The sequence below is a fragment of the Megalops cyprinoides genome, chromosome 17 (genome assembly GCF_013368585.1).
Source record: "Megalops cyprinoides isolate fMegCyp1 chromosome 17, fMegCyp1.pri, whole genome shotgun sequence".
Classification (NCBI taxonomy): domain Eukaryota; kingdom Metazoa; phylum Chordata; class Actinopteri; order Elopiformes; family Megalopidae; genus Megalops; species Megalops cyprinoides.
Window position 1 is genome coordinate 26791453 of NC_050599.1, and position 12207 is coordinate 26803659.

A 12207-nucleotide genomic window follows, 5' to 3' on the forward strand; every position below is an offset into this window, starting at 1 on the left:
GACAAACACACATATTCTGTACAAACACACACACACTAATGGCAATCCACCAGCCTGACGAATTCTCTCAAAGAGCATTCATAGACCCAGGAACACCGGCAGTCGCTTTCTCACAGGGCCGCCCTGTGCCAATTATGATGAAACGGCCTACTTCCTCCATAGTGATGCTGTACCGTAATTGGCCAGCTTCCAGCGGCCTGTCCGCCCTGGGAGTTGTGTAATGATTTTTAAAAGGGGGAGAACTGTGCTGCTTCATACAAGGCGGCACTGTGGGCCCTCATTACCCCATTAATGCTCATTTGGATGGCTGCCACATGAGACCGGGAGGTTAATGCTGGCTGAGCTCTGTTTATTGTTTTTAAGAGGAAGCGGTTCACAAAATTGAATGTGCAGCCCCACAATTTGATGATCTGGCCTTGTGGTTTGTCGTTGTCGCCCACCACCCCTCCCCCAGATTCCCTTTTTTATTCCGTCTTGTTCCTCAGAGATGAAGAGGCCTGAAAAGCTATCGGAGCCGGAGCACAGGAGCACGCCTTTCCTCTGACAGCCCTCAGACCTCAAACCCACACATGTGGTCCTGTAATTTGATGTCACGTCTTTTCATTGCACTAGTAATGGCAGTAGTGGTATTTTTGCTTGTTAATGGAATATGCCATCCTGTGGCATATCTTGATTGGATGTTGTTGCCACCCCTCATCCCAGCTCCCGTTGCATTGCCTCCTCTTTTTTGGAGATGAAGAAGCCTGAAAGTCTCTGAGCGCACAGGATCCTCCGTGGGACAGGGCCCTCAGTTTTGGAAGAAGACCTGCTGTGACTCCTGTCTCACCAATGGCTAGGCTATCTCACCCCACTCACATGTGAGTGGGCCTCCTCTCTCCCTCCTTTTCTCTTCCTCTCTCTCTCTCTTTATCTCACTCTCTCAGATACACTAGAGGATACATGAACACCTCCCCAGGTGTTTTACCCACAATCTTTCCTTTTTCAAAAAAACAAAGATTCTGTACACCATTGTGCTGGTCACACCAGGTGCCTCCCCTTGGAAATATGAGCTTTGTCCCTTCTGATTGGTTTAGTATGATTTAGGCAGGGGGCAAGTACCTGTGATATCTATGCATGCCGTGCACTATCCCCAGCGATGAGCAGCAAACTGGCTGTGGTTTACGTAGACTGGGGACTGACAGCTGGAACACAGCACCCACAGCGGATGGAGCTTGGAGGAACACTGACAACAATAAAGAGAAGTTACATCCATTGAACTGGGATTCTGCTCACTTGTCTTGAAGCACAGCCTGTTTAAGCGAGCAGCATTCTCTCCCTTTTTCTGGTGCCTTAACGTATAAGCCTGAATGAAAGTGTCTGCTTGGCATGTAATGTAATGTTGTGTAGTGCAGCACATCAGAATCATTACCACCTTGTATCACGTAATCTTCCACAGACTGCCATGCCCAATTCCCCTTCTATACTTGCCACACTTTTGCCAAAAAACATTCTTCTTCCTGGTAAAGTGATATCATAGGCTTTGCCTGACTAAATTTAAACCTCATACAGGTAAATGAGTATTTGTTCATATTATTGTAGAATTAAATAAAACACAAATGCTTCTGTAACCAGTACAGTGGTGGATTTTTGTTGCTCTTGGATGCTGGCAAACGCAGCCGTCCGTGGTTGCAGAATTTCCAACGGCATCACTATCACGCCCCTAGGGGAGGGAGGCACTGAGGAGTATCTCGGTGAAAACGTGTTGGGGGAGATTTAGGCGGTACGGAAAACGTGAAGACAGGGGTACAGGAACAGGGAAAGTAAAACCAGCGCTGGTGGGAGGGGGCAGGAAAACAGGCTGGCGAACAATGGCTCCCTTTCTCCCTCCCTGTGCCGCCCGGCGCAGTATGGGAGCCCGGCTCACGTGTCGAGATGATCTCCTCCTGCTAATCCGCGGAGTACATATCGTGTTACTGCTTACGGGGAGCCTTCGCTGAGGACCCGGGCCAACGGAACCGGGTCCAGCGGGCGGAGCGCTGTCTGTGAGGCCCTCAGCAGGGGCGAAGGAGGGAGGGAGAGAGGGTGCAGGTGGGTGGGCCCCAGTGACCCCGTGAAACCCCCCCACCCCACACCCGGAGCAAACAATCCAAAACACTGTCTTGGTTGGAAATCAGCGGTTTCATTTGGCGTCCCTGGCCCAGGCCTTTCGGAAGCTGCTTTAAATAGACACGTTTTTGACACATCTGTTTTTGAGCTGCGGATCTGCATTTTATTTTCCTGTTTCTGCCTCCATGCCTGCAGTTCCCTGGAGGGGGAGAGCTATCTCTGATGCTGAGGCAGTGGCCTTTAAGTCCATTAAAAGCAGGGAGACTGGCCGCCATTGCGGTCCAGCAAGGTTGTCAGAAATTCCTTGGGTAGACCTGCCAGCCTTTCAGCAGATCTGGTGTCTGTGGTTTAACATTTCTCAGGTAATGACCGCCCCACCCACCACCAAAATCATATTCCACCTTTAGTGCTTTATATCCATTGAAAGGAGCATCTTCATGTTTTTCCACAGAAACCCAAACCAATACTACAGTCAGAGCTCCAGCTGTGGATGAGAAGGTCAGAAGGTCAGGTCGGGTCTCAGAGAGAGAAGAGCAGTGATGGTGTTCTCTGATACCACACTCATATAAAGCTGCAGCAGTTTGCCATGGAGGTTATCAGAGGCTCCCATTAAAACCAAGTCACATTTTACTGAGTGGGGCTGACAGTGGCAGACAGCAGTGGGCTTTCCGCCTGCATCGTAATCGGCATGGTGGAAAATGGGCACGCTCCGACATTCCCAGCTGCCTGAGGCTTCTCGCCGAGTAATCGCCATCGCCCCACCCTGCCCCCACCCACTCCCCACTCAGATCCCAGGCCAGCAGTCCTGTGGGATCTCTCTCGAAGGAAGCCAGTGTTGGCGTACCAGTCCCTGAGGTACTCAGACACAGAAGCAGAGCACGTGGGGGCGCGTGCATGCATTCAGTGGTCTTTTCGAACTCTCTGAATTAATGTTTTCCCATTGTGTAAGACTGCAATGGTTTTCCTGAATGCTGGTGGCTCCTTGAACTTGTAAACATACTGTATGAAGGAGCCCAGAAACAGTGAAAAAGACACAAAGTCCAGCCATCGTAAAGTATCGTTCAATCAAAAACGACTTCCTTCCAAAATGAATCCCACATTAACTTAGCAGTTTTGAAGGTGCTGAATCTGGTGTCTGGAGTTTTTTTTTTTTTCTTTTTGATTGAATAATACTTTTCCTTGATAAGACTTGGCAGTCTGAGATCCAGCGGAATGTCTTTAACTTTGAAAATGAAGATGCATAGTCACAATACCGCTCTCACACAGCAACTGAGTACATTATGAAAGCTATTTCAAGCAATGTGTTTAATCAACTACCCCAGCAGCCAGAATCAAATTGAATTTATCCGATTGAGATGCAGTGCCAATTTCCATTGAATATTAGTTCTTTTGTCTTTCAATGTATAGGGTTTCACCAAACCCTTAAGCACCTCACAATCTTTGTTGCTGATGAGATTTCAAGCCGTAGAACATGAGCCATTACAAATGCTGTAAAACATGTCTGTTTGTGTTTGTGCCGTTTCTGTCTTTCATGGTGTTTGTTTGCTTAGGATTGGCACTGGCTTGACTGGTGTGCGTGTTCTTCCCATTGCATGGTTACACAACTTTTTCCACCCCATAGCCTGAGAACAGGGCTGGAGGGACCTGCACGTTTTATTGCAGTAACAGTGATATTAAGCAGTTTTTACAGCACATCTGTTAGTGCGATCAGGGAAATCGCCGCATGTGCGGACTTTTTCCAACCTCCTATACATTCGTGTGTCACGTAATTTATCATCAGTGCTCCTTGGAAGCCGGCGGGCTGAAGGAAAATGCCGGCCTGCTTCGTGGAAGAGTGGATCCAGGGGCACTCCGCTGATCGATGTAGAGATGGCCGATGCCCAATGTCGCACGCGGTCAAGAAGCTTGGGTGTCGATGTCGAAAAATCGAGGAAGTCTCTTTTTCCCCTCCTCAAGCTGGAGTGGGAACAAAGGCCCCACACACTCATCAACAGCCGAAATCTAATCTGCGAGGGCCAGCTTCTGAATTTCATAAAGGCGGTTTTGGGGACTGGGGGTGATTTTCTTGGCTTGAGGATTGTTTTTGTTGAGGGTGGTGGGGGGGCTGGTGTGTGGTTGTGGGGTTGCAGGGTTGTGTGGGGGAGGTAGAAAACAGCTTTTTGGCCAGGTCTAGCCATGCGCTCAGAGTTAAGATGTCTGATGGCTCAGGCTGCTGTTAGCAGGGCCTATTTTTAAAGTGTCCGCATGGCTTCAGAGGCGACTGCGACCCGCATGCTTCTGGCTCATGAAAAGCCACTTTGTCCTTCGTACCCGGGTCACCCAGCCCCCCTAAGCATCTCTGACAGAGTGCCAGGGGAGGCCTGTGGAGACAGTGTTCTCTCTGATCAATTGTCAGAGTGCATTAGTCAGAGGCTGCTCTCTCAGGGGGTGCCCAGCCGTCACTGGGAGGTGGCGAAGCTGTCAGCTTTTGTAAAAATAGTTAAACACCTTGTGTGCAAATGGCCGCGCAGGGGCCTGCTCTGGAGAGCTCTCCGAACTCTTCAGGCTTGCTGCTTGCTGTTTGGATAGCAGATGAATGGCGCATTTGTGTGATTTTAGTGGGGGGTAGCGTTGAAGGCAATAGCTCTGCGCTCCTATGCCAGAGACTGTTTGTGGGAGCTTTCTTTTGTGGACCAACAAGGAGCCGTAAAGAGATGCAAAGTTTACAAGAAAACTTTGTCCGCGCAGCAGGAAAGTATGCCGTATGCTTTTGCTTTTGTGTTGCTGTCAAAAAATGGCTCCTGCCTCAAACAGTGGCATGTTTGTATCATCAATGCAATGCATCTTTCACTTTATCCTAAAATGTGGCATGTATATACTTCTTAGGAATATTTAGATATTGTCCCTTAATGGTGTGTAAACAGCAGGAAACTACTCTGTTCCTGCACTACACTCTGGAACTCATTCACCTGACCACAGCTGTCATAATGAGTTAGGTTATTACACTAAGGCATAAGAGAAGGCCAATATTTATAAAAATGTCACCATTAATTATTTCATGACTCAAAATTCTGATTCATGACATGTCCTTCAAAGGAATTCATAAAATGAATGAATTCCTTAATTATACGCCTATCCCAAGACTGTGATCTGTGTCTTGCGGTGTTTGGTGTCCTGTCATTACCAAATTGTAACAAAACTGAATGTTTATATTGTACCTTGTGTGTAAGTATATGAAAATATTTATACAGTATTAATTATCAAATGGATATTTTACTTAATCCCTTATGATCCTGAGTGATTACCGGTTTCCTTGAGAACTGATGTTTGCATTCAGGGCATGTTTAGAAAAGGCTTTTTGATAGTGCAAACTGGACAATGAGATGGATGTGGCTTTGGTTAATGGTAGATCGATGGCCTCAGAGGACATAGAGTTGTGCAAAACGCTGTGAGGGGAGAGGTAGTTGCTCAAATTAGAGACATTTAGAATGTTGGAGTTTTTATTTAGTGTGTTTTATTGGATTATCGCCGTTTTGGCAGGGTACTCTGTTCTATTTAGAGTCAGTAGGCTTATATTGAGAGCAGCATGAAAATGTGAGGAGCCTAGCTGATATAATGATAAATGATATGGAGTGGATAAATGCTGGGAGACTGTTAACAGGTGTATGGAATTATTGGAGTTTTTCCAAAACAAAGATTAAGAAGAGCATGTTCAGGACAATTGCTATCTAATTACCTATAACCCGCACCACCTGTTCTGTGGATATATAAAGCCTGCATGCCTTTCCTCTTCCATGTCCATGGTTTTAGGTATCCCAGCAACCTTCAGCACTGGTGGATAGGGCATCCACTGGTTTAGGGCGTGCAGTTCTCTCTATCCCATAATTCACTCCAATCACAGCAACCGGCCATAGGGAGGACATGCCCAGTAGTGTGTATGGACATGCATAATATTCTTCCAGTTCTGTGTCTGCAATTTATCTAGTAGCCCTTGTCTTAGCCTCTGGCATAAGAGAACAGGTGTAGTCAAACATTGAGGCTGTGCATACAGTCTGCTTCTGGGAATGGCCTCAGTCCAGAAACAGAATTCTAACATTGGACAAGGCATTGACGTGGAAATAAACAACTGTGAAAATCTAAGAAAGCCCAGCATGCTTCAGTCATACTTCTGTCCTAGCATCCCACCTTTGTAAATGCACAAACAGAACAACATATCTGTCCTGAGGGGGTAGATGAGTCTCTCTGAGTATGTAAGGGAGATTATTGTGCTGTCTATAGATTGTAAATGTGAAAAGGTAAATGCTTTTACTGTTTGAAAAAACTGTTTAAAAAGTCCAGAGGTGTCATGCAGACCATCTGGTCACCCAATTGGAACAGGGGACAACATGCAGGAGATAATACAGAAAAGAATTTAGACAAAAGCAGAGCGGCTACAAGTATAAGGAGAAAAATAATATTTAATAACAACAGTGTTAGCAGTAATAACGGCAGTAGCAATACTGAGACGGTATGACTGCAGGAGCATTGAGCTGATTTCCTTTCATTTCGGTAAAACCTGGAATGGGACTGTGTGCTGTGACTTGGCTCCTGTATTTGTAGACCTGTGAAAATGGATGCCTTGGTAGAAAAATGATCTTGCGAAACAGGCAGGATCACAGAACCAGCCAGAGGAGCTGTGTGGCACGCCAGGCTTTTTTTTCTTTTCCTTTTCTTCATAAAAAAATTGGCAGTTAGGTGTGTGAATTTTCACTTTCTAGACTTAAAAATGTCAAATTAAACAATGAAACACCAAAGCCAGTCTCTCTTTTCAAACTGCTGCAGCAATCTCTCTGTCCAAACCAAAAACCTCTCAGGATATCACTTTTCACACAGCTTTATACAGCTTATTTTTTAACAACATATACACACGCACGCACGTACACGCACACGCACACACACACACACGTGTACATATTCTCATATATTTTCATTTTGTTGCTAGTATACATCTCCTCCTAGAGTGTATGGAGGTAAATTGGGAATATTAGCCCTTTGTTTTTACCTTGATCAAAAACAAAGCCATTTGCAGCAGCCCTGACGCCCGATTGGTTGTCTGCTCTGGCGTTTTCCCTGCCTTTCGGGCCCCACTGCGGACAGAACCAAAACAAACAGAATACGTGGAGAAGAAATGAAAGAGGATCCTGTTTGGAAACACAAGCTCAGCTCTCAGGGTTCCACTTCCTGGATTCCCCTGTTCCTGGTGCGTGGCCGGGTGACATGCAACGAGGACACAGGAGCAGAGGGAGAGAGGGACAGAGGGATGGCGGGGGAGGTGTTTGGTTGACGGACATCTGTTCCTGTCAGCTGCTCCCTGTGTGATTAGAAATAAACTTTATTGGCCTGTTGACTGCCGCTGGAGCAGTTACTTCTAGAGAGCCTACTTACATGTTCTACATCCCCTTTTGGCTTGGCTGTGGCGTTTTGGTTTCTGTTTAGATGGCAGGAGACAATTTTTTCCATGCGAATCACAGAGGGTCTGAGTATGTTGTTCCCACGGACACCATCCTTCAGATTAGGGTGTCCAGAGATACAGGTTTTTGAAGACTGTAATAACTATTGTCACTTTAATGAAAGAAAGGCGATGTTTAGGAGCATGTGTAGGTGGAACACAGAAAACATATCATTCTTGCAGCAGCAGTATTTCCATCCAATCCAGGCCAAAAGGTCACATGCCATCCTTCGGCTGAAATATTAATGAGTAGCTTTAGCTTTAGCTATATATTAGCTATAGCTATATGAGAACCTTTAGCTACATGTCCTAATAGCTAAAAAAGCTTTAGATATATATATATATATACGTATTTTTAACAAGCTTTAAAGTACATTAAAAATAAGCAGTATTGTGTTCAGTTGCATTAGCTGTAAAATTTACTGTTGCAGTGTGGTCTCAGCTCTTTGTTTATATGTCAGAGGTTGTGCAGTTTGTACACTGGAAGCATTTTTCAAGGAAAGGAACATTGTTGAAAGAGATTCACCAACTGGTTTTGATTAAATTATGAATGCTTCATGCTGTGCCACACTGCACCATTACCAGGAGGAGAAAACAGCTTTTTCCCATGGTTTCAATCAATTTGTCCTTAACTTTGACTTACAAATAAATGTTAACGTAATAAATGTTAGTTTATTCAATACAAGCACGATTTCCTTCAGCCCTCTCGGTGGTCGCCAAACTTGCCTGGTTGTTTTTGTGAAGAAAAACAATAACACTTGCATTTATGGACATCAAAGTTACGGACAAATGTTGATTGAGTCCAGGGGTTATTTGTGGACGTGGGAATTTGACACATGCAGTGCAACAGACTACTAAACAGACAGTACAGCAGACTATTTCATCCAGACAATGTTTAAAATAGTTTTATTAATTTGCTGAAAATTTGGGTAATTCCAGGTGCGAAGCTATGTTTTCATTGCTTCATTAGTAACTGACTAATGAAGCCCTGCAACAGTTCTATTTCCCTCAGGCTGGTGTTCAAGTTCTGTCCATTTTCTTAAATGTCAAAACAGTTGAATCTTAAACTCTTCTCTTGAGACTCATACTCAAAGTCTGCATGCCTAAAGTTGGTGGTCGGTTCTGTTTTCCCCAAAAGAGGAGCAAAAGATTCACCTGCATGAATGTCACATATCCCATGCCACTTTGTCTGCCTCTATATTTGTACTAATGCAAGATTTCACCTCACCTAAATTTAATTTAATGACCCTTTTGTGCCTTTAAGAGCTGTCATTTGAATATTTGTTACCATGTTGGACACAGAAAGTCCCATTAGACATAGTTTTTTTTTGAGAAAATTAATATGTTTCATTTTTTTCACAAAATTCATTTGTTTTTGAATAATCGGGTGTGGTTGCCATCCTATTTTATGAAGAGATCAATTGCACAGAGACACGGTGCCAACTTCCATGATTCATGTTTCCCTTTGCAGGATTTATGGTGTATAAGGCTCTGTGCACGGCTTATCTTTGTCCAGAGTACCTTTGTGTAGTACCAAACAATTCCATCTAACTACAATGTGCTTTTTATTTCTGAAAAAATCTTTTGCGCTTGCCCATGACTGAAACACAACTAAAATATTGTGTAATTAACAAGAAAAAGGTGAGACATGCTCAAATGCTTTGCTCAAAGTTTAAGTGCATTGTGGTCATATTGATTCTGGGCCCTATTCTTTAATGAATCCCCAAGGAGCTCAGGTTCAGTCCATGACACACAGGAGTACAGGAACTCCCAGTGCAGACCTCTATCAAAATACCAGACCCAAACAAGATCAATTTTCACTATGGGGGAAAAAGTCTGGAAACTAATTTACTGGGACCTCTGAATTTACCCTCGAGGGACTCAAAGCTTACTGCTTCTCATGATACCTCACCATTTGACCTTATTCATAATGAGTTTCCTCCACGTGTAATGGTACTGCTATTGTGAAAGCCAGACTGATGGGGCCTGGAAACAAGTTATTGATGCACACACACACACACACACACACACACACATTGTTCACCTGGCGTCAGTGGAAAGGTGGTTGCATTGCATCCTGGGAAAAAGCAGACTCTGCAAGTCCCGCGCTTCTCCAGTGTAATTTTTCAGGGGTCCTCGACAGCTTTGTGCTAAAACACAATGGAACTCACCTCCTCTCTGTCTGAGAGCCATTCCTCAGCTGGGCCACCACTCACATTTTACTCTGCAACTGCCTTCTGCCACAATTCTGAGTCCATATGTTAGCATCACAGACGACTGCTGAGCACTGGATTTTCTCCTTTTTACCTTTTACCTGATTTCACTTTCATTTGTTTTTTAACTTCTGTGTTTAATTTTGGCTCCTTATGTATTGTTACTCCTCTTGCTATGTGATATTTAACTTAGCGTACTTGCCATGTTAGTCTTACGCTATAAACCACTACAGATACAGATACAGAATGCCTCCCAAGTAATTGTGTAGTACGACACTGTTGGTATATTTGAAAGCTTTGATCCTGTTTTGATGCTTTTCTTGGTTAGAGTGCCTTGTCTGTCTGTAGGATTGTCTTTCTTATGTTGTGCAGCTAACTGATCCTGGATCAGACCCCAAAGCAGGTTGCAGAGGCTGTGACAGGGGAATGCCCTCTGGGTGTCCATGGATCTTGAAGAACCTCGAAACGGGGATATTTTTTCCCCGGCTTGGTCTGTTCCAGAAGACTGAACTCCATTCTGTTAATGCAGTTTATGACCTTCTTTGGTTTGTGTATGACGAGCACACAAGGAGACACCTGACCGCAGAGAAAATGGATGTAGGACCTGAACCAGCAGATTAGCAAAACTACAACATCCAAATCCATTAAGAAAGCAGCAGTGTTTTATTGAAGTTGGCCAATCGATGCTCTGTCAGCAAAACATTTGCCAGCTGCTTTGACCAGCCATGGAAGGGACACAGAAAACTCTACCTCTATGATGGTCATTTTTATCATTTGAAGCATTACTTATTAATGACTGAAGCTGATTGTTATAATTGTCAGGTATAATTCCCCAGTTATTAACTGTTTTTTAGCCAACATGCTGTGAACAAACACCCACTTGGTGATATTGGCACTGCTTCAGTGTGATATACTGGTTGGTCATATCATACAGAGCTTTTAATAAATGCACAAGAAAATCATAACAGATATTCAAATTGTTGACTTAGTAAAAGTCTTTTTTTCTGAATGCTCCCCATGTGTCTGAACCATTAATCATTCTTCTTGTGTTTCTATCATCGTGGTGTGAAGTACTTTCTCTGCCCTACATATCAAACACCCACAGTCTCTCTTCTTCTGCTAACTTTGCAGCCATTACTTACCTGGGCAGAAAGCACATTTTGTTTAGTTTCTCACTCAAAAACCCTATGGGGTATGACTCTTGGGCCATCCTGTAACTGATGCACTTTTAAGATAGATTATTCTCTGCATTGTCTTGTCTGATGATTGTGATGGAGACAGATTTAAGTACTTGCTACTGTGCAAACTGTGATTGACACACACATGTGAACCCTGATGTTTGTATGGATTCCCTTTGTTCCTTTATGCAGTGCAGAGATGCTGTCAGTTAGTCATCAGTGTAAGGGATGGGCCAGCTTGGATTAGTTTAACTGTGGTTGTGTGCTTTGTGGCTCAGTTGCTGCCAACTCCCCCAACAATTGTCCACCCACAGATGCCCACAAACGGCCACTTGGGGTTCTGGGTAACAGTGTTGCCACGGCATGCTCCAATTGCAAAGAATGCTAGGCAGCCATAAATATGTCCGCTACTAGCCATCAAATCCACATGCATTGGGAATGTACAGCACACAGCCAGAATACTATTTGGATTATATCTACATGCCATAGAAATGGGCATTTGCTTGTCTGTCCTTAACCTGAATGAGCAATGGTGTGGAGACTGAGTGTCCTGTTGGGAGCACAAAGCCTAGCCTCTTTCTCACCTGTTTTATTGTGGGGGAATTCACATATTACTGCAGTGATACATGTGGTGTTACCTGTACTGTATCCATCATTCTCTAGTTTGTATGACATAAAAATTGACTGAAGTTTTTTTTAATGTTTGCTTTCTTGAATTTATCTAGTCCAAGTGTCAGTCCACTAGCTATCATTCACCGTTTGTGGCTGAATACAATTTCAGTGCAGTGTCGAACAGCTGTCCTCACTGCTACGACTGCTTATAGTTCTTCAGCTCCCCAAATATCTCCCCTTTATTTCTCATTTCATTCTTCAGTACAGCAACATAGACATGAAATTCAAACTGACCTGGGTGATCACATAATTGGGAGTGAAGTGTTTGCTGACACTAGGGGGCAGTATGGAACACACCTTCGGATCTAACAGAATGCTGATAAAAATGCCTGTTGCCATGGAAGCCCTGTCATGCATCTGCATGCCTAAAAATGTAAATAGTGATTATCTTGTTTGTTCTGTTCAATTCATATTTATGTGGCCTGTTTACATAGAATGTTTTTTACTGACTCGTTTCTAGAGAAGGTACGCAATGATGCTGCAGGACTACGTAGACTGCTGGATTCTGATTACATCTGCTCTATTATGCAATTTTAAACAGAGCAAGCCATAGCAAACCTTCAATTTGTCCTCTGAACACACAAACAAGTCA